At 39.0% G+C, this 23,745-nt stretch overlaps 1 protein-coding gene and 2 pseudogenes across 5 annotated transcripts in view; 2 read left to right on the forward strand and 1 right to left on the reverse strand.

Annotated features, from left to right (window-relative positions):
- LOC146464148 (gamma-aminobutyric acid type B receptor subunit 1-like) overlaps positions 1-23,745 on the forward strand; it is a 47,897-nt gene that overhangs the window by 487 nt on the left and 23,665 nt on the right. The window contains exon 2 of one of the 3 annotated variants that reach the window (XM_085130066.1): positions 489-619. The gene's annotated coding sequence lies outside the window, so the exon portion shown is untranslated. Of the gene's footprint in view, positions 1-488; positions 620-18,902; positions 19,021-21,786; positions 21,871-23,745 lie in introns of those variants that run through there. The other 2 variants (XM_085130068.1, XM_085130065.1) reach the window with 2 other exon arrangements.
- Positions 1,193-2,783, forward strand: LOC146464149 (uncharacterized; annotated as a pseudogene). Its single transcript, XR_014868578.1, has 3 exons — positions 1,193-1,232; positions 1,363-1,411; positions 1,971-2,783. The product of XR_014868578.1 is annotated as an uncharacterized LOC146464149 (transcript).
- LOC146464150 (uncharacterized) lies at positions 3,191-4,845 on the reverse strand (annotated as a pseudogene). The gene is made up of 2 exons (XR_014868573.1): positions 4,031-4,845; positions 3,191-3,602 (listed from the first exon to the last, which is right to left on the reverse strand). The product of XR_014868573.1 is annotated as an uncharacterized LOC146464150 (transcript).

Consider the following 23,745-nt stretch of genomic DNA (forward strand, 5'->3'; position numbering starts at 1 on the left):
AATTTCTTGATTACTAAGTTCACAGAGAAGACGGGAGAATTTTTTTTTTTCATCTAAATCATTTTCAAAGATACGAAACAAGTTTACAGTAGTTTGCTTTCAAGTCACTGCTTAATACAAATACGCATTATTGTACGCTTCCACTCCCGACAGTTTGACTGTATAATGATTTGTGTCATAGTCTTGAGTATTCAAGCTTTCAAGTCGACCCATCATAACTTACTTACACATAACACCAGTTGTTAGTCTCTTACCAAATCTATCTTAGGCCAGGGCACTAAATTATGTACTGAAAAGGAATAATTATAGATTCAAGAAAACAGGTCAGGGAAAAATTTAACCGAAAACCTGTTGGTCACTTATAGAGATGCTAATTATCGGCTTTCCCGCGGAGCCTAAAATAATTAGCACATACAGTTTACCTTTATCTCAAACAGAAACATATATGCTGTTGTTTCATTAAAAAACAATCTCAATCACACCGATAGGTTCGATGACCATATTCCTATTTTATAAAGGCAAAAATCGAAGGCTTGTTATGCGGTTCACCGCAAACTGTTGAATCTATGAGATGACAGTAAAAGAACCGGGACATCAGGTCATAAAAAGACACTAATAGGTAAGTTTCACGGCGATAAGATATTAAAGTAACCAATATCTTCGTTGTCAGTCATTTGCGATCGTCCAACTGTTAAGGAAGACTTTTTTTAATGAAAATTGCTTCATTATACTCTGTTATTTCAGGCATCATGCATACTCTGCATTTTGCAAATTTTAGGTGAAGGCTACGATGTCCGTCAGGGCAGTCAACTGAGGAAACATTTTATTAAGCAATTAATTTTGTGACGTTTTGAACGTGTTTGTGTTGTCTGAAAGGCAAAGGACATAGCTAAGCCATATTACATATGCAGGAGGACTAAAATACAGTTCATTGATTCAATAAATGGTTGGTCTTCAATTTGCACATTTTGCACTTTTATCCTGAGAGTGAACGTCATAATTTGTTACTGAAATCCATTAGGTTCGAATTGCGTCACTTAGCGGAAAGGAACTTTACGTCCGTTTTTCTATGACATAAGGGACTTTAAGATCCAGGAACGCGGACGTCGTCAGAGGCGACCGGAAGTAAGAATCAACTTTTGCAGTTCAGTGCGCATGACAAAAAGCCCAGACTGCCGCGTTTTCGCTCGCCACGAACGTGACAAATGCAGTTTTCGCGTCGTTGATAAAACGTGAGTACTTTGATGGTCTTTCTGGTTTTAATAGATCTTTTTATTGTCACTATTTACGTTTTTTCGAAGGTTTAAACATTCATTGTAGTAATGCTCGCTTAAAAAGTTAATCTGATTGCTTTTTCTTCAGATAAACAAGCAAATTCGGTGGGGACTGTCATGGCATGTTCAAAGCCCAAGTGAGTGTAAATACGCTTAACATATTCTACAGGCATCTAAATTACCACCCTTTTGTTCCTTTTTGTTTGCCATTTCTTGACAACTCGTATTATGAAAGGGAGTTTATAAGAAATGTATTTTTAATTGTTTGCGCTCCATGTAGAAATGAAATAAGCCTTGAGCACAACAATTATAAAACCGAATTATGTTTATGTTAGGTCAATTTTTGAAGTAACTGCTACTGAAGCATGGAAAATTGCCCGAGGGTTTGTTTATTGTACTATTCTTTCATTCTCGAAAAGGGTCCCTATTAATCTCAATATTATTCCCGCTTCAGATGCACCAAACATAAGCTGCGAATTTTGCAATTTATAATTTATTTGATGAATTTATGTTTCCATATGATAGTACTGCCTCCCTTTTACTGAAAGCATAACAGAAAGTAAAAAATTCGACCTTACTACTGGTAATCTATGGAATAATTTCGTCAAGCCGAATTTCCTTCTCTGTCGATTTTTTTTAATATACAGTGTTTTTTAAACATGCATATTAAAACACTGTATATTTATTGCATTGCAGGATTATGAATTGGACTCCCTTGCATGACTTGCTTTTATGCCAGGAAGTAATATGTGTCAACCCCTACAGTGCGAAAAAAAAATCTTTGCAGCGTAGTGCATTGTGGCAAAAAATTGCAGATAATCTGAATGTAGTTAAAAATCCACACTTTAATGTGGAAAAGAGATCTGTTCTGATCATATTGGTATCCTAGTGCAGCGATTTAAGAGACAACAAGCACAAGAATTGAGAGAGAGTGGAATATCACCCGAGCGTACAGAGCTCGGCGGATGCTGCCATCGAACAAATCATAGCTTTTGAGGAATCTGCTGACACTGAACAGCAAGAAGCAAATGATGAAAACAGGGAGAAGCTACAGGCAGACAGGAAAAAGGCAGAGGATGTGCGGAAGAAAGCGATGGAAACAATGGGAGAAACAAAGAAAAGGAATTCTGAAGAAGAAACTACTCAAGCAAAGAAGAGCCGACGGAATGGAAGTGGGGCAGTGGAATACCTGAAAGAAAGAGCAGATCAAGAGTTGGCATTTAAAGGACAAGAGCTGGAGCTGAAAAAGAGAGAGAACGAGAGGCTAGAAAGTCTCCAAACTCGACAAACACAGATGTTCAAAGCCATGATGGACCAGCAACAGCAGCAAACTCAGGCCTTGATGTCTATAATAGAAAAACTTGTTCGCAAGTGACTTTCAAAGAGTGACTCATTGGAGTAGTCATTAATGTTGTGTTGTTGTTCTTATAACTCAGGCCTTGATGAAAAGCTTGTTCACAAGTGACTCGTTGGGGTCCTCATTAATATTGTGAACTTTTATTTTCCTTAACAAAATATATTTATTGTGTTACATCTTGATTAATTCATTTGATGCTGTTAAAAGCCTTCCTTTTGTAGGAAAAATTTGAAAATTGTAAACCTTATTATTGATTAAATACTCTAACATGTTACTGGTGCTGCAACCAATCGGGCACTAGATTGAACCATAAGAAAAAACACCAATCACAGCTTCTGGTTACTTCATCTTGCCCATCTGATTGCTTTTTCTTTCCAACATAACAAACATTCCTAGTGTTAATGGTTTGCTTGTGACAACGGCATGTTGAAACCTGTTATACATTTTGCACAATAATTATAGGTGCTGAATATAATATTTTGAAATTTCAGTTCGGTATTGTTGTGAGTATACTTGCCTTCTTAGAAAGTACCAAAGTCTTTACTCTTTACTTAATTAATTAAGCAAAATAGTCCTCTACTGAAGGAGGATCAAAGTCAAAGAATTGAGATGTGGTGTTTCCATAGAGGCAAGTCAATGCATTGTGTAGAAGTGAACACACGATATACATTTTGCCCACTTGACTAAGACCAATCTTTAAGTTCTTTTTGAAGTCCAAAAATTTGAAATAGTTTATTATGTCACCAAATAGCCACTCAACAGAGGTGCGAACACACTCATCGAACTGTTGTAAGCTTGCATCTGTGGAGTTAACACACGATGCCGGAAAGGTGCTTGCAGGTGGACCCTAAGAGGATATGCTGGATCCCCATAAATACACATTGCTTCTCCAGTAGTAGAGAAAGCATTCATCTGGAGGCTGTCATACAGGTGGGACTCTCCTAGCATTGCTGCATCATGCTTTCTTCCTTCTGTTGAGCAGAAAACAATTAACCTCTCTAAAATACATTGTTATACATGAGGTAGTAAGTGACAGGGTCGAGGGTGGAGTACTCTGGGTGGGTGGCAGGGGTGGATCAAAGGTCTTACGAAAGGGGGGGTTGTCAGTCAGTATGAGTCAATACGGGGTCCAGGGGGACATGGCACACCTAGAAAGTTTGAAAATGTACATTATAAATAAGGTATTTTCAGCATTTTCACCCTCTCATAGGGGGGGGGGGGGGGAAGGTTGCAACCCCCCTCAACCCTCCCCTGGGTCCGCCCCTGGGTGGTGAGTGACAGGATCTAGGAGGACTGCAGTATAAGCCAAAAACATTTAAAGTTCACTGTACATGCAGTACAATTAGCATAATATGCTTCATTAATTGTATTTAATTTGGAACAGTAAGGAGTGACTCACCTACTGGCCCATAAAGATGTGCAATTAGGCCATTTGGAACAACAACAGATTGGAATTTAAGACTATGCACACGCTTATGCCCGTTGTAAACCACTCTTTGGTGTTCCCCTGGTCGAGAAATAGGGCGGACAGTTCCATCCACGAAGCCAAAGCAATTTTGTAATGGTGCTCCTTTGTTGGAAATTACTTGTGCATAATTCTCCAGCTTGATGGGACTTAAGACGTTTGGATTCCAATCCATGATGCGCTGTCTGTGGTTGTCGTAGATAAAATCCATCACAGTGTTATTGATCATGCACAATTCAGGGACTGGCCTTCCAAAGATGGGTATCATGTCGGAGTAACGACAGGGGTAGGCAAATCGCTTCAGCAGGATGCAAAGGCCTTCTGTTCCCTCGCAGACTGTTCCTTGCTCACACGTGAAGACGGCAGGAATGTCAAGTGCATCTACTAGTCGGGGAATATGGTGTTTTTCTACTCTGAAGTTAGCTTTGCACTCGGCTTCATTCTTGTCTGGTAAATGAAATCTAGGATAGTCTCCGTAGGGAAAATCCAAATTATCTGACGTATATTCTTCATGAAGCAGTAAGAACTCGATATCATCTATAAAGCCACTTGCATGACTTAAAAACAACGCTTCTCGAATTTCTCTGAAAGAAGCCATGACTTCCAAGTTAGGAAAACAGCTCGCGTTGTCGCTGGCATTCAAAACAAATTCTTAACTTGATTTTCCCGCCACGAACGCCGTACGCTCCCCCCAGGCCCTCTTTGACCATCGCGTTCTTCATGGCGTCCGCGTTCCTGTATCTTAAAGACTCAATAATTAAGTAGAGTTTAATAAACGAGCAGGAGTGCTTTATCTAGTATGAAACACGAGACCAAACTGAGTGTTTTAGACTTGATAAAGCACTAACTGCGATTTTATTGAATGACTTCAAATAATAATATGCCGCAGGGATTGAGATAAGTGACATAACTGCCTTAAATGGAACAATTATTCTCCAGGGAATGAAGGCTGTGCGGTAATCAATTCAAAGTATATTAATTCAGCTTAAAATTAGGGAATGGTAAACGTGATCGAGTTATGGATACACGCGGGAGGTTGCTAAGCACGGAAGAAGCGTAAGAGTTGCTCGAGGCGCAGCTTCGCGAGTGCTTAGCAAACCTCCCAAGAGCATCCATTACTCGATGGTTGTACAGCTGTTGCGTTTACCATTTCTTTTATCCCATAAATTAATTTGGAGGTTTCTTAATTTAGTTCCTGATGCCATTCACTCGTCTACTCGACTTTAAGTTCTTATATGCTGGCAAAATCTGGTACATAATTGGATTTACTTCTGCAATTACTAGCTCAACTCTGCTTACAGATTACACCGTTTCTCATCCCCAACACCTCAGAAATAAACCATTTCAAAAGAGAATGGTAGGTGACAAAGAAGAATCACTGATAAATGAGTTCGATTCTCGTTCACTTGCCTTGCGACAATCGATTTTAATAATCATTATTGACAGATTCTTCGCCGGGTGTAAGATCTCAAATGAGCCGAATGATGATTTACGTCACAGTTGAAGACAAATTTGCTTGGGTGATTCAGAACATCGACGTTGAACTATTTGAGACAGGGTAGGTGCTAAAAGACTAATAAATCAAACGAGTGAGAAGCCAAGCTGAAAGCCAGCTTACGTCAGCGTGCAACCCCACGGGCAAATGGATGATGCATATCAGCCAATCAGAGAACGCGCTTTACTAACGCTATGTTATAACTAACAATTGGTTCATGCGTCAGCGTGCGTTCATCGAGATATAAAGCACGCGGGAAGTTTGGGGAGCACGAAAGATGCGTAGGAGTTGCTCGAGGCTACGCCTCGGGCAACTCTAGCTTATTAAGTGCTCTCCAACCTTCGCAAGAGCTTCATTTCTAGATGGACGCACAGCTGACTCATGAACAAATTGTTTTTATAACATTTTCCACACGGTAGTGTAACCCGTTGATTCTAGGATGACCAGAGGTTTTCCAAGCATTCACCTAATGTGCAAAATGGAAATAAACAACCCCATGTTTAGTAAAAATACACAACTTACAGCGTAAAAAAGCAACACCCCTTTGGTCTAAAATAGCTAAAGTTTCTAATTATCGAATAAAATACACTGGTTCCTATTTAAAAGTTTTGAAAAAAAAAACAAACTTGAAAATTTGATCCTCGCATTACATGGGAGAATTCTTTCCGCTCGCGAGGACATGTTTATTTAGAATACGCAAGATTTACGCAGTTGTCACATTTCATTAATGGAAATAGAAAGAAAATAGACAACTAAAGCTTAATTTCTAAACGAAAAATTTATTCAGATAAGTCTTTGTTTTAGAAGCAAAGGCATTTTTTTAATCCGAAACGCTAAACGCACAAGCGATTTAAAGGAACTGCAAGTCCATTTTGAAGTGAATTTAGTATCGAACCGTCTTTCAAAAATTTCGCAAAAAGAAAAGAAAAAAATAGGTAAAAAAATTAGAAAAGCTCTTAAGTACAAATTCACAATCAAACCTGTAATTTTCTTGGATTCCCACAAGTACGCGAACATTACGCAAACTCGCATCAAAGTTCACGTTAATCCGGGATTAGCTTAATCGGACTTTGAACGACCGGGCCCAGAAGTAGTCACCCTGCGAGCTGAGCCTCCTTTTGTCTTTTTCTTTACTGAGGAAGAGAAAAAGAGGCTCTGCCTGAATAGCGTCAACTCTTTGAAGCCGCCGCAGTCCGAAATTCTGGACTAGTCAATCTTTTTTTCTTTTGTCAAACTGGTTTTTCCCACTGCTAGCATCCGTTTAGAGATAAAACCGATGGTTATAATTGAGCCCGCTGTACCATGAAAAATCAAGATGGCTGCGAGATCTGCTCAAGCCAAGCACCAGTTATTCTCGACGAGATTCTTCTTAATATAATTGGTATGTTCCACAGATTACATGATTTGTCAATACAGCAGTCAACTGCCTTAAATTCCTTCGTTTCCGGCACAGATACGTTGGTCTTTCTAGCTACCAGGCACGGCAAAACCTTAATGTATCAACTGCCGATTCCGTTAATGAAAGAGTTATCCAAGCGGTCTGATGAACTTTTGTTTCACGTTCCTTTGCACCCGATGTTATTAATGGTTTCTCCTCTCACTGCCCTGATAAATGATCATATTAATTCTTGTGAAAGGCTCTGCTTGAAAAGCTGTAAGTTGGAGGACTTCAAATGGGCATGTTAGGCCTGGGTTCGAAACTGTATCCAGGCAACATGCAGCGCATGCTCAATAAAGATCTTACTCGATTCACGCAGAGTCTTTCTTGAGAACGCCAAGATCGAGCATGGGAAAGAAAGGCTCTGCAACCACGGTGAGAAGTGGTTTACGAGAGTACACCGAATCGCCAATATGCAACTGATACGAGTCAACCTGGCTGTCGAGTTGATTTAGCTCAAAACTTTGACTACGCGGACGGAAATTACGACATATCATAAATATCCATGAACTGCAATATCAATTGAAGGACCATGGCCTTCAAAAAGAAGAGAGGTCTCAGCCGTGTTTCGGCCATTTCTGCCCATTTTCTAGGACTTAAAAGTTTCATTGTAGTGAAAAAGCGGCGATTTCAGCCATTTTATTTTCAATGTTACGTGCACAGCGACTTTCTTTCGACGTGCCATCTATCGACATGCCTGGTAACCAGGCCTATAGGTCCGGAATGTAAGCACAACTAATTTATTTACGGTTGAACTTGACTTTTGGCGATGAAAATGGGACAGACTGACGCGGGGGAATATCAGGAAGTTAATACGAGATTGATAAAACAATGGTTTTGAAATTTGACGCCTTGCGAATAAAACGCCCGAATTCTACCGGAAGTTACGTAACAGAAAGCGGTCAAATAGTTTGAATTTTTCAGAGAGCCATGTAAAGTTAACAGGCCTACACGTTTATCATCCATTTTAGGTTAGTAGTTGTTGTTAATTTGTCGTTTCTTTTGCCAGTAAGCTGTTAATCCAGCATGTCGAAAGATTGTCGTTGTTCCCTGCTAACGTAACACTGAAAGTGGCTGTGAATAATATGATAATAACCAGAAATACGCAGCCGTAGCTTCGCAAGGTTTTGCGGGTCGGGTGGACAGTTGATTTCTACCTTGGTTGTATTCCCTGCGGTATTCCAATCTGCGGTTCCTCTGCTCCTCTGCTTCTTTCCAATATGTTACTTCAAAACCAAAGAAAAGGAAATGATAAAAATTTGGCAATGAGTGCACTATGACAAAAAACACGTGACCGACTGAGCCGACATGGCGCCTGTTAGCAATTCATAAATAATTAAATAACTAAAACAAACAATTTCTAATTCTTATTCCAACCTTTAACCCTGGAATTAGCCTCCCACGCAGTCGTTTTTAGGGGACTCGTATTACCTCCTCCCCACAAACGCCTGCTTACCCAAGCGCCACATTCCTTTCCCATTGTTTTTCTCCCCGAGGACCCTAGCCAATCACCATCGAGGCATTGTCTAATGATATCAAATCAAAGGTTACAACGGCCACTTCCTTTTCCCGCGAGCTTTGTGCAGTCTCTGGTACAGTCTTGAGAGATGCGGGAGTTAATTAAGTTGAAATATATATTTTCACTTCTGGAATGGCTGAAACGCCAAAACAAATATCGAATGTGAATAAAAGCACTTCTTGTGTGACATTTAATTTTGACACCATTATCTGCTGGGAGAGTCAAAATCTTCGGGAAAGTGCAATCGATCTTCCCCGCCTGATCGAGTTGACAGTCGGTGAAGATATCACCTCTTACGGGTGCGGAAACTTTGGAGCAGATTTCTTTGTTTGTACGAAGTGTGCTACGAGGGACTAACTCGATGCGAAAAAACGAGGAAGAATGTAGAAGATATCAAGGGGAAATCTGCAGTATTTATCAGCTATTAACGGAAAGTTAAACGACAAAGAAGCGATCAACTTGTGGTCCTTGTGGAAAATGTCGCACATGCCGCCGAACTGAAATTGCAACAACAAAGCGAGTTTCATCTGCAAAATCTTTAATGTTTACCAACATGTATACCTAGGATCGGTGCTAGACAAACATGGTGGCACACAGGCAGACATCAAGAGGCGACTAGCAGTAGCCAGAAATGCATTTACCAGACTACAGAGCATCTGGAGGTCACAGAGATTCAGCAACAAGACCAAGCTGCGTATCCTGAACTCCAATGTGCTGTCTGTGTTACTGTATGGGGCCGCTATGTGGAGAATAACGACAGTTGATCTCAACAAACTTGATGTATTCCACCGCACATGCCTAAGAAGAGTATTAAGGAGATTTTGGCCCTACCATCTGAGCAACGAAGAGCTATATGAAGCATCAGGGAGCATGCCAGTGTCCACCCTCATACAAGTGAGAAGGTGGCGTTGGATAGGCCACGTCTTGAGGAAAAGTCCTAACGACATCTCAAGGACTGCACTAACGTGGGCACCCGAAGGTAAGAGGAAGCGAGGCCGGCCAAGGGAAACGTGGAGACGAACTGTGGAGAAAGAAAGGAATCAGCTGGGTTGGCAGTCATGGGAGGCTGCTGTCGCCTCGGCGGCAGACCGGGATGGGTGGCGCAATCTTCTCGCCGGCCTTAAGAGTCCACGTGGGCCCAAAGAGGATAAGTAAGTAAGTAAGTAACATATCGGGTGATATTTCGATTTCCTCCACACCGGTAAGGTCGACTAGATCGAAGGCAAAGCTTGATATACAAATATTAAAGCGACTTTGCGTAACCAGTCGGCAAATTGACGAAAATATCCCGTCACGAATTCTTTGATTGCAGTCAGTTGATAGGCATTTAAGCGAGAAATTTTGAACATAGGGCACTCGGTGCTCAAAGCTCACGTACGTAAGCTCGGTCATGTTCTGTCTCCGCCTTGATGCTTTTTACTGTTCCCGCAAGAGGCGTTCTGAGGTCAAGGTCAACCTTCCAGATTTTAGAAGGTTCACTGTGATTGGCTTAGCGCCGGAAAGGAATGTGGCGCTTGGGTAAGCAGGCGTTTGTGGGGAGGAGGTAATACGAGTCCCCTAAAAACGACTGCGTGGGAGGCTACCCTGGAATAAGACATGATTTTTATTTCATATAACTAACCCTTATCTAAATAATTAAGAGCGGCTGCCTGAGAATATCGAGAACTCGCGGTCAAAACTGAAATTTCCGATTTCCTCATATTTTGTCAGAAGAATCCCTTTAGAGAACTATTTACGAAAATGACATTAAAACTTTCCAAAGATTTTTCGTTTTCGAGAATTCCGGCATAATGTGAAATGCCGTGATCGCGGCGCAGCCGGCGTTAAATTTTGACGAGACTTGGTGCATTTTCAAATCGCTCGGGAAGGAAGACGGCTTAGCGTATTAAAACGAGCTTTTGAAGTTAAGTTAGGCATCCTTCTGAGAATACGGTCTTACGACAATATTGCTGGAGGATTCTTATTTACATGCAGTTTTCAAAGTCCGAAGAATCCTATTTTCAGCATTTTTGTTGACACGTGAAATTGTGGAACCTTTGCGGACAAAATTCTTTTCCTGGTACATCGAAATTTACAACGAAAGTTACAGTAGAGCAAAGCTCTATTCTTGTGCTGCAACATATCAAAAATTCAGCTTGGGTAATTTAAAAGCCAGTCTTTGACGGAATAATAGACATAGGGAATTTTTGACATATTTTTTCAAAAAATTCCTGTGGTCACGCAAGGACAAGATGACATGTTTCAATAAATTATTGTTTGTATGTTACTTTACCGGAGAATTATATAATTCTTGTTCCAAAACTAAATCTAATGATCTAATAAGTTTTGAATTGCTTTATATACCTTAAATAAAATAAGTCTAACTAGGGAGTGAGATGTAACCCCAAATTTGAAAAGGTCAAAGTGTCATGTCACCTTTCTGCTCGTCCAGATCTCAACCAATTTTTTTTCATTGTCACATGGTGCATCTAGAAGTACTTCTAGAACCAAGTATTTATGATATATCTTACTAAATAAGAACTTGTTTCAATAATAAAGCCAATAGCAGGCGTTAAAATCACTTTTGGGTTTGTGAAGCTGTGCAAAGCAGGCATGTTTTCTAGATCACAGCCTATCAACAACACGCTGACTGTTGAACTCCTCGCATGTGAACACTTGAAAATGAGGAAATATTTCGAGGCAAAATCTTGCGCTGGTACATCGAAACTTACAACAACAGGTATGCTTGAGGTACGATCTGTTATTTTACTGCAACATGTAAGAAATCTAGTTTGGGTATAACATTTATAGTCAAGTGTTAACAAAATGGTCAGTCAGTGGTCAGTCACGCAAGTACTAGTTAACACATTTGAAATACATTTTATAGTTTGTATAATATATTTTCCCGAGAGAATGACAAAGTTATCGCTACAATACAAAATGTAATACTCTAAACAGTTTTTCGTTGCTGAATATTCCTATACAAAAAATTATTCACATTTAGAGTGAGTGATAACTAATGCTACAGCAAAATTCGTAAAGGCCGATTGCCGTGGCATAAAACGCAAGGCCAGAATGATCGACAAATTTCATTTTTTTTTTTTTTTTTTTTTTTTTTTTTTTTTTAATGGTCGCCATTTCTCGGCCATGGTATTTTTTTTTTTTTTTTTTTTTTTATTTTATTGAAAACATTACTTACAAATACAAAATAAAGCATGCTAACTTACGAGATAAATATATACAAGGAAGTTACAAGATAACGTTTAAAGCTTACCCTGGTTACATGCTGACTTTCAGATACTAACACATACACACATTTACATATAAATACACACTGCACGTGAAGTTTGAAACCAAAATTATTTACAAGTCTTTACACAGCATTCTTCACGAACAGAGGAACACGTACATACAAATTACATAGGGGCCCAGGATTTAACAAATTGTTCTAATTTATTATTTGCTACTGCTAATGTTCGCATAACAGAGATTTTGTTTTTCAGGCGTAAAAGAAAGCTTTCAAAGTTTAAAATGCCATTGCAAACACTAGTGCTAAAAATGTGGTACTTGGCAATAACGAGGGCGTAATTGAGCGCTGACCAGTTGTTTGATTTTTGGTGCCAACCATACAGAATGACACTTTCAGAGAGTTTTATGTGTTCTTGGTATGTTTTGTGCCACCATCGCGTAAAGAGGTTCCAAAACGTGTAGGAAATGTTACAGGTAAACAGCATGTGCAACAATGATTGACTTTCGTAGCTGCATAGCGGGCAACTGTCACTGTCCTTTATACCAGCACGAAACAAACTGGACTGCGTAGGTAGGATGTTATGAATAATTTTGAATTGAAAGATTATAAGCTTTGAGCATATAGACGTTTTGGATGTTTTCTTTGGTGAAGCCGTAATTTAAAATTTTACTCTCACCGGTTGGAATCAAATAGGATTTGCTAAGTAAAATCGAATATGCAATTTTAGTAGACGGAAGTGAGAGAGATTGTACCTTTGAAGAGACTGTGTTGCGGAGTTTTACTTTCCATATCTTTGGGATGGCTTGCAGTATACCGTAAAATGTAGTGAAGGGAACTTCAAGGTTAAGTTTTGCTTTGAGCTCAGTTAGTGATAGAAAATTTAAGTCTTCAGCTAGTAAATCTTTGATACAAATAATTCCTTTATTGACCCAGGATTTGTAGAAAATTGGTTTTCCATCTACTAGGATGTCACGATTATTCCAGATTATTTGCTTCTCCGCTGATACTTCATGGTTTGTTACAAGTTTAAAGCTTTGCCAGTAACTCAAGATAGTACGGTAGAATTCGGGGAGGTTTTGTAAATCGAATAGTTTGATATCGTATTGGCACTTGATGAAAAACGTAAGACCGCCATACTGGTTTAGAGCGTATTCTGGGACTATTTTCCATGAAGCGTCACAATTTTCTATAATTCTTTTAACCCAGGCTATTTTTAGTGATCGTTCCATCATTTCAAAATCGACCATCCTTAAACCACCGCATTTTTTCTCAGCAATAATAGTTTTTCTTTTAATTTTAGCTGGTTTGTTATCCCAGATGAAGTTAAAAATAATTTTGTTGATTTTTTCTATAAGACCTTTCGGTATAGACAATAAGGAAGCACTGTTAATTAGTTTCGATAAGCCTAATGTTTTAACAATATTTATTTTTCCCATTAAGGTGAGCTTTCTTTGTTTCCAGTTGTTCAGGGTTTTTTCCAATGTGGTTATCTTCTCCTCAAAGTTAAGTACATTCGCGCGTTCAAGATCATAGGAGAAGTAAACTCCAAGGGCGAGAATAGGCTCATGTGGCCATTTAAATCCGAAAGGTTTTTCTGTGCGGTTTTTCCAGGCACCCAGCCACATGGCTTCGGTTTTTTCTGTGTTAATTTGCAATCCGCTGACTTGTTTGAATTCGTCTAAAAGTTTCAGTAGTCTTAGAATTGAGTCGCAATCACTCACCAGTACTGTGGTGTCGTCTGCATATTGTGTAATTTTTATTTCTTTTTGGTCTACATTGATGCCTTTGATATCTGTATCATTTTTAACGGCCCTGGCGAACAGCTCGATTCCAATAACGAAAAGGACCCCCGACAAAGGGCACCCTTGTCTAACACCTCGTTCGAGAAGAAAGAAGTCGGATGCATGTCCGTTATGTAGGACGCAACTGGACACTTGGTGGTAAAGTACTTGAAACCAATTTAACATGTCAGGCCCAAAATTCAACGCTTGTAAGGCGGCAGACAGGTAGTTCCATTCTATTGTGTCGAAAGCTTTTCGAAAATCCAGAAAAATTGCAATACCGGGCTTTTTAGAATGCTCAGTAAAAAACATTATGTCATTTATTAATCTAACATTTTCACCAATAAAGCGGTCTTTGACGTAACCAGTTTGGTCAGGGTTTATGATTGTGGGCAGCACTTTCTCCAACCTTTTCGCGAGAGTTTTTGTCAAGATTTTATAGTCTACATTGAGCAGTGAGATAGGCCTTAAGTTATCAAGCAAAGTTTTATCTTTGTTCTTCTTAGGAATTAACGAAATAATCCCTCGTCTTTGGCTGATAGAGAGGGTTCCTGATCGGAAGGCATGGTTAAAACTGGAAACCATCTCAGTGCCCAGTTCGGGCCAGAAAAATTTATAAAACTCCGCAGAGAAGCCATCGGTACCAGGAGATTTGGCATTTTTAAACTCTTTCAGTGCATTTAAACATTCGTTTACTGAAACAAGCCCTTCGCAAAGTTTTTGTTCTTCTTTTTTCAGAGGAGCTATGTTTCTGGATGCAAAAAAGGTGGATTCAGAGAGATCATGCTCGTTTGTGTTTTGTGACTTGTAAAGAGATTTATAAAACATTTTTTCTTCCTCTAATATTTCAAACTGGTCGGTAGTATATTTATCGTCGCCTACCTTTAGTTTCGTAACTGTTTTCCTTAAATGATTTCGTTTTTCTAGATTGAGAAAGTATCGAGTATTGCGTTCACCTTTTTCTTGCCACCGAGCTTTACTTCTAATGATTGCTCCTTTTGTTTTTTGTCGCATAATTATTTGTAGGCGTAATTTAGTAGCATAGAGCTCGTTAAGAAGTTGTTTATTGTTAGGATTTGCTTCAGATTTTTGCAACAGCTCGTTTACTTTATTTTGCAGCAAGCGTTCTTCGTTTTTTCTCTTTTTGGCTTTGAGTTTAGAGTATTTGATTGTGAAACCGCGGATCTCCATTTTAATTAGGTCCCATTTTAATCCCAAATCATCGATGTCAAAGTACTTGTTTTTGAAGAGGATTATGTTTTCGCGTAATTTATTGATGTATACTTCATCTTCAAGCAAGGAACTGTTGAATTTCCAGAACCCAGGACCTTTGTGTTGCTTAAGCTCTTTAGATCTAAGATGGAGTGTAATAGCAGAATGGTCTGACTCGGGCGCATTTAAAATACTACAAGACTGCACATCATTAATGAGGTCTTTCGAAATAAGAAAGAAGTCCAAGCGGCATTGAATTTTGAAGGATTTGTTTCTCCACGTGAATCGATCTGTGTACGGATTAAGGTTGCGCCAAATGTCTGTTAAATTATATAGGTTGGATAAACGCTCGATTTCTTTAATTACGAGGGTTTTCTTCGAAACCGGGTTTCCACCTTTTTTATCTCTGCTTGACAAAGCGCAATTAAAGTCACCGGCAATTACAACGTTTTCTTGCGCAAATTCTTCAAGGTGGTGATTAAGCTCTTTGAAGAAAGCCACTTGTTGGCTGGTATCGTTTGGAGCATAAATGTTTACAAGTATAAGATGTGTCTCATCGATGACTAGATCCAGAATTAAAAACCTACCATTTTTATCAGAAATGCTCGCATTTACTTTAAAGTCCAATCTAGGATTAATTAGTGTCATTACACCTTTGCTATGTGAAGTGCCGTGGCTGAAAAAGGCTTTTCCACCCCATTCGGCTTCCCAGATATGCGCGTAATTTTTGGAGCTGTACGTTTCTTGTAAAAATGCGAATTGAAGTTTCTGGTTGTGTAACCATCTGAAAATCGAACGTCTTTTGATTGACTTATTCAGCCCTCTCACATTTAAAGATAGGAATTTAACATCAAGATCAAGGTGCGAATCCATTGTAAGTATTACTGAAAGGTATGCATGGGCATGAAACTTTGAAAGCTTTCCTTTTGAACAGGTATAAAATAGGCGAAATTAGCATAATCTGAGGTGAAAACAGTCAAAAAACAGGCAGAAACTAGGGCACAGAACAGCGACGATAAAAACAAATACACAAACAAACACATGGGTAATTGCATGACCGACCTTACAGTGAATACTGAGAAATAGCCAACGGATCAGGCTTTGAACTCCTATTTTTTCTAAACTTATTGGGTAAATCAGATAGAGGCAACTTTAAAGTCTATTGGAATGTTTGAGATGTCATACGCGTTATCATCAATAAAGAGCTTTCTGTTTATTACCTTTGCATCTCGGCCTTTCTTCTTTGCAGCGAACATAGCTTGTATTAAGGTTTTCCTTTCTTGTTGAATTGCACGCGCAAAGTCTTGAGTGATGTAAGCATCAGAGTATCTGTATGACGACTTTAATCGGTTTTTGACCGAGAAAACTGTGTCCCTGTCTTCTCTTACTACAAATCTTGCGATTATTGGCCTTGGGCGAGAAGGAGTTGTACCATCATCTCGTGTGCGAGGTTTGCCCACGCGGTGAACAGCATGGAATCTGATGTCTTCAGGGTCGATATTGAGGTCGTTTTCAATTATGTCGTACACGATGTCTGAGCAGTTTTCGTTTTGACTCTCAGGGATATTCATGAAACGGAGGTTTTCTTTTCTGGTGTAGTTCTTAAGTGCAATGAGGTTCTCTTGAGTTTCCTTTAAGGAAGGTGTGAGTTTATCGTTTTCGGCTTTTACTTTGATCAGCTCAGATTTCAGCCGTAGTATCTCTGATGCTTGCTCATCCAACATCTTTTGGTGGGAACCTTTCGAGTCTTTAAAGGCTTTGGATTCTTGCTGAAGATCTTCGATGAAGCCCCAAGCGCTGTTGAGGGATTTTTCAAATTCCTTCAGCGAATTCTTGACGCCATTGATTTCTTCTTTGAACTCGTGTGTTAATTGAGCGATCTGCGAGTGGAGATTTGAAAAATTATCCTCCATTCTAGATTCCATGGAGTTTAGCTTGTCGAGGAGCTACTTTAGAGAGATTGGTGAGTCGCTTTCTCGGTCGCTTTCCATATCGTCACTCTTGTGCTTGTTTCTTTTAGGGGAAGGCTTCGAACACGAACTGCTTGAACTGGATCGTTCAACACGCTTAGACATCAAAGTAAGCAATGGAATGGCAACGGTTGTTTGTAAGCTTCGGAAAATGTTGTTAGAAAGACGTTGCTCTTACTTTACGATCACAAAATAAGCCTGTCATGGCTTTTCTCAGTTGAAGAGTCACAGACCGCGGAGAACACGTCCGACCGCCATGACACCTCTAATCACAAATTTCATTATTGTACTTCACGCAACTAGTACGTTTTTCACTAAACAGAAGGGTGACAATCTGCTCAGTTCTTAAATGAATCTGTACGAAACAGCGACATTTTCTACCTCACAGTCGATAGCTAGGGTTAATGACATGTTTACGTTTTTATAACTACAGTGTAGTATCCGAGTTGTATTTGCCTGCCGCTTCGATACCGCTGATATCAGATAAAATTCCATTTTGCCCGGCGCTTTGGCATATTTTCGAGTAGAAGGTAGAATACCTACACGTGGTATTGCTCAATGAAGACGAAACTTCCATCAAACAAACGTTGCGGTATTTTCATCTTTTTCGCACTGAGGAGTTCAACTAACCCGTGTAGTCTGTTTGTCTGTCTGCCTGTCAATAAACGACCTTTATCGTAGCTAATTAAACAGCATTTTCTGAGTCTTTTTGAGTATTTTCTTCCATAGTAAAGAAAATAACATTGATTTAAAGCTGGTTACAACGCATTCAACTTGTTAATAGATATATAAGTTTGCTGAAAATAATCCCTAGATCCCAGGCGCTTGCTTTTTCCAACCGGCCCTCAAACAATCTTGAGTGAATATGGCATTTAAAAAAGAGGACAATGAATGAAGTTAATGCGGGGAGAAGAGGAAGCGGGGAAACTATTGTTTTATCTAAGAGGAGGGTACCATGTGGTATAGGGAGACAATACTCTGGTCTTAGAAGGAAAGGTGACTGATAAAACTTAAAAAAAAGAGAGAGAAAATAATATTCAAAAACCGATATGGTCTCAGCAATCATTCTATCGCTGTGGCTACTTTAATTTGAACGAATTTTGAATCTCCTTCAGTACACACATACCCTTGCACGAAAAAGGTATTCAACAATAATCCGAAGTATTTCCGCACTACAGATGTCATTTAATAGTAACTGCAGGTTTCTCATGCTCACAAAGAAAGCAAAGGAATATGCCACACCTCTAAGGCCTTTATTCGATTCACCAATGATGATGATGATGATGATGATGATGATGATGATGATGACGATAATGGTGATGGTGATGATGATGATGATGATGATAATGATGATGATGATTTTAGGGCTTATTCAGGCATATATGAGTTTCGCGAGATCGAGGACGAGCAACGCTTGCGGAATGCTAGTCACGCAGATTTCTCCCTCTCGGCCCCTTCCAACTAGATGTGCACGGTCTTCGTTGGCGGTAGCCTCCCACGCAGTCGTTTTGAGGGGACTCGGGGAGGAGTTAATACGAGTCCCCTTAAAACGACTGCGTGGGAGGCTACCGCCAACGAAGATCGTAGACATCTCGACGGCGCGGGCAGATGGCCTGATTGTTATTCGACTCATCCTTTCAGAATATCAAATTCCATCAATGTAAAAGACTGTTGTTCTTGGGTCATCGTAGGTTGATCAGAAATATCACCGCTGTTTGTATTCCATCAATGTAGAGTCAGTAAACTTAACTTCATATGTTCAATCAACAACATCAGATGATCGATAACTTGACTAACATGCGCGCGCGAGGATTCATTACATTTCACTGACAGTTTTGTCGTCAGCAAACAGCTTCCTGGCGTTGGGACCTGGATGACTGGAGATATCTTTTTGGCATTCACCCAAAGAAACGCAGGTTGCTGTAATAGTACGAACTTTGACCGCAACCGGACTCGTCGTCTATCAAGGACGAAAATGAGCACGGAGCCATAAATGCAACCGGAAATATATAGAAACTGCAAAATATGACATCGCGGAAGAAGAAATACAGTTTCTAGTATCGAGCAAACCGAACGCACATTGCTATTTATAACCATTTTGCGTCATTGTTTATAAATAGCAAGTTTAAAATAGCTATGTACACAGTGATGGCCATAACATGCAAACAACCTTGGTTATTTTCTGGTGCTCTTCTATCCGGATCGGACTGAGAAGGGTGGACTATTGCTCACATTAATGGGGATGGTTCATTAAATGCCTATTTTGCAGGCATTGGAACGGTAAGTGCTCATTCAAATATATTATAGCCGCAGTGTAGCCGTTAAAGATAATATTATGGCCAGCCTTGCACTAAAGTGAAAGCATGATTTTCTCTACCGGCTCTGATATCGCAGTTCTGTTTATGATATATAGTCTAGGGCCTGCAAATTGAAAACACAGATACCTTGTTCTTCAGCTTTTAGAATTCTCGTCTTCGCTTGTCCAGCTCAATGTAAGTGCCTGTCACGACATTTTATTGACAGTGAGGATGAGATGCAGCTTTGACAAACCTAGGATTTATAAAAACTGCGACTTTTGCGCAACTTTTCAGAACCAAAGGCGTTTTTACGCAAGTCGATTAGTAATTTAATGAAACATTATCGCCTGTTGGGGGTTTCAGATACATTTTGATATGAAATATTTACTGATTTCGTTTCGTATCCTTCGCATTGTTGACGCTGGCGTACCGAGGAAAGCGTGACATAACACTTGAATGTTTCATTTTTTCGTTTGCGATCGGTGATCACCTACTAGGAAAGAAATTATTTTTTATAGGGATAAACCCATCAACACATGAGATTTTGTCTCCGAATAACAACTTAGTTTGATTCCAACAGAACTGAAACATAAACAATAAATTTATTTTAAACTTATTTTAAAACTTGTCCTTGCGTGACCACTGCCATATTTGAAAAAAAAAAATTAAAATTCCCTATGTGTTTACTTCCGTCAACGCTTGGATTTTAAATTACCCAAGCTGGATTTTTTATATATTGCACTACATGTATAGAGCTTTCCTAAAGTATAATACTTGCTTCAAATTTCGATGTACCAGGACACGATATTTGTCCGCAAAGTTTCCACAATTTCAAGTGTCAACAAAAATGCTTAAAATAGGAATCTTCGGACTTTGAAAACTGCATGTAAATAAGAATCCTCCAGCAATATTTTCATAAGACCGTATTCTCAGAAGGATGCCTAACTTTATGTCAAAAGCTCGTTTTAATACGCTAAGCCGTCTTCCTTCCCGAGCGATTTGAAAATGCACCAAATCTCGTCAAAATTTAACGCCGGTTGCGCCGCGATCACGGCATTTCACATTATGCCGGAATTCTCGAAAACGAAAAATCTTTGGAAAGTTTTAATGTTATTTTCGTAAATAGTTCTCTAAAGGGATTCTTCTGACAAAATATGAGGAAAACCGAAATTTCAGTTTTGACCGCGAGTTCTCGATATTCTCAGGCAGCCGCTCTTAATTGTTTAACATAGGAGTGTCGCTACTAAATTACTAAAGCATAACAATAATTTCATTATTAAAAAGTGGCATCGTTTCATCTCCTGCAGCAGGGAGCAGGGAGGAAATGCGGCAGTGACAAACCTCCGATAGTTTAGTAATCACTTCGACCAAGTTTCTTTCATCAGAATATCCTTTTCTTGAACAGTTTGGCCGATGGGAGCCTTTTATCAATTTAATTGAGGTCTACCAGTTATTTGTCACGAGTCGTTCGCTCTAGATTTCAAGTTTAATTCATTTATAAGTATCTTACCTGAAGGGTCCAAGAATGGCATTTAGTGCCAAACCACAACGCGTTGCCTCTAGTAAAAGAGCACGGCGACCACTTTGGTCACTCCAACCAACCTGCCCGATGTTGCGTACTTCTGCTCCTAAAATTGAGTGACATCTCCAAATGAATTTTTGAAACAAAATGAAAAAAAAAATCGATCAATCAATCAATCAATCAATCAATCAATCAATCAATCAATCAGTCAATGAATCGAATAGAAAAGAAAAAAAATGAAAAAGGAAATTTACGGAATGAACGAATTAAAGGATTATGTAATTAACCGAAGAGACAAATTATTCAGCAAGTCAGAAGGCGAGTTCTCAAAATTACTCTTAGCTTGGTTGAATGCAGTTAAAATTTCATCGTTGAATAAATATTCCATTTCAATTGTAAATAAATCACGTTGTGGAAGATGCATCCCTAAATTATGAACTGCTTGGGTTATATGCAATGAAACTTGGTAGCCAGTCATTTAAGTAAGGCTAGTGAAATAAGTATGTAGGTGGCCTAGTGTTAAATCAACTCCTGCTCACAAGCAAACAATTGCCCACAAAAGATTAACTTACCTCTTTCCAAAAAATGGCTTTTAGAACTGACGTTTCGCGTGCCTGATGGAACTCGAAATTGTCATTATTTTCTTTTTTCACACCATCTAGAAAAGTCTTCCGTCAATCAATCACTTTTTTAAAATTAAACTTGCATTTAATGATAAATAATATTTGCCTTAGTTTATTCATTTGACAAAGATACATATCCAATGCTGCTATATTGAAGAGAGTATCAAATTATGGTTTTAGTTTAAAGGAGGTCCGCTAAAATTCTCACTCGCAAACATCAAAGCTCCGACCTGTCGATAAAAATGTCAACCAAGGGAAAACATACAACCACATAAACGTTTAATGTAATATTAAGGTAGATATGGATTTCTGTTTAGTTTTCATTGTTCTCTTCCATAAAAGTATTATGTTGTTTTCATACCAATATTAGTCTAAAATCTGTATTTGTACTAACTCATGCTACATGACACGAGCACCCTTTATTTAATCTGGATGTCTGTTCGAAAGTTCCGCTAGCGAAAATTTGATATTATGTTTTTTTTTGCTTGTTTGATATGTCAAAACACGGAGCCGCGATGACATCTCAGTGACAACAAAGCATCAGTTTGCCACTGTTTTCTTTACATAGTATCAAATGTTGCAAATTTATTCATTTGCGGTTTGAGTTCGCTGAACAGAAGGAACACTTAGCCTATATCGGGCGTGATGTGAAGGCTTTGGTCAGTCTCACGTTCCTGAATTCGAATAGGTATGATTTTAAATAAGAAACTTAACTAGCGCTTAGTGTATCTTAATTGAATCGAATTCATAAGCGAGCATTCTTTTCTAGAAGCTTCTCTTGTTCATAGTCACCGATACTTGTTACAACTCGTTTCGAGCCTCGCTGAAATAGATCAATGGTCTGATTTCAATCCAGTAAACGTATAAATAAAACGAGGATTAACCTATTTTGTAAGGAAACAATGTACGTTACTGTTTAAAGTCTACAGATCTGCCAAAAGATGAACGTTTACTATCGTCACATATTTTACGCACACAGCTGTTCTTAGACCACTATTGCGCCATATGATAAAGAGGGAAACCAACTTGCATAATGACTTGAATAAGCCAAGGAAGAGAATATTGGTTTCACAAAAATGGCTACTGATTAGCACACCAACACCCCGAGTGCAGACATTATAATTTGCTCAAAAATTCAGAGCTGAAAGATTTGCAAACTATATGCATTTGTGATTTAAATATGACATTTTTTATTTCTCTTGTTTTTTATTTTTCTTTTTTGAAAAAAAAAAAAAAAAAAAACATTTCTGACAGTTTTAGTGCAGCAGACACAACAAACACTTGTTTGTTTGTTTTGATTTGTTTATTTCTTTTTTTCAATACATCAGCCCCAGGGAATCTCCAAGGATCCGAATAAGCTTTATATGAATGTGCCATTGCGAAGAATATAAACTTTTGAGCTATTTTGATATGACATTTGGCAATGGACTAGGATTTTGGTCTTAAATTAGGAATTTTATGCGTTTTGCTCTGAAGTTTCACATTGTGTATGGTAATTCATTGATGGTAAGCACGTGCACCGGCAGTGACTATATCTCGTTCCATCTTTAAAATAAAATTAAAATTGAGAACAATGGGAGAATGAAATAGATAATAATAAGTACACGATGAAAATTTTTATTGTTACCTATTAGTACTTATTTATACAATAAAGAATTGAAAAATTGTAAAATACTTGTAAAATGTTCGTGGCTAGTCTGATGCGGCGTTTCCTCTCGGCAAAGAGACTCTTCAGAATTTATAGTGCGCGATCCATTCAACCAAAATTTCCGGGCTGAGTTTTGAAAATTTCTTGGGGTCGAATGGATTGCGACGGGTCCGAACCTTTCTTCGTCTTATTTCCCTGTCCAATTAGGCCTTTGAATTTAAGATAGCTCTCGATTAGCAACCGGACGTTTCTGTCTTCCCATCGTCCAAGGGTTGGCTGAGATTGAACATCATCGGGAACTGAAGTAGAAGTGGAGTCTTCTGTAACTAAATGAATACAGATATTCCACCAAATAAAAATGGCGGGAGTTTTGCAAGTGCTCGAAAACATGGGGAATATCGGAAAATAAAAAGCTTTTAACAAACAAAACAAACACTTACCTTGCAAAGCAACTGCATACCTGTTGCAACTGTGCACGGGTGAACAAGTAGCTCCTACAAATCCGTTGACAACCATCCGCAAAGGCTGTACTCATAATTAGAAGTGCAAGTAGTTCTCTCCACACTTTCCTCCGTGTTGAAAAGAAATAGCGAACAGTGAGGTACTGGGATTGAGAAAGTTCCGGAAACAGCCAAATGGAATGGTCAATTTTCGGGCGGACCGGTCCAACCGAGAAAAGTGGTCCACCTCGAAAGGTGGACCAATTTTTTCGAAACTTTTCCGGTTGGACCAAACCGATCCATTCAGTTTTGGACCGAAATTTAACGGAAATTTTGGTTGAATGGATCGCGTCCATAGGCAAACTCGTTGTTATCTCTGAAGAGTCTCTTGGCCGGGACGAAACGCCGCGTCAGACTAGTCAAGAACATTTCACAAGTATTTAGTACTTATTATTATCTGTTTCATGTTCTCATC

Source organism: Pavona decussata, unplaced genomic scaffold (assembly GCF_977016875.1).
Source record: "Pavona decussata unplaced genomic scaffold, jaPavDecu1.1 SCAFFOLD_168, whole genome shotgun sequence".
NCBI lineage: Eukaryota > Metazoa > Cnidaria > Anthozoa > Scleractinia > Agariciidae > Pavona > Pavona decussata.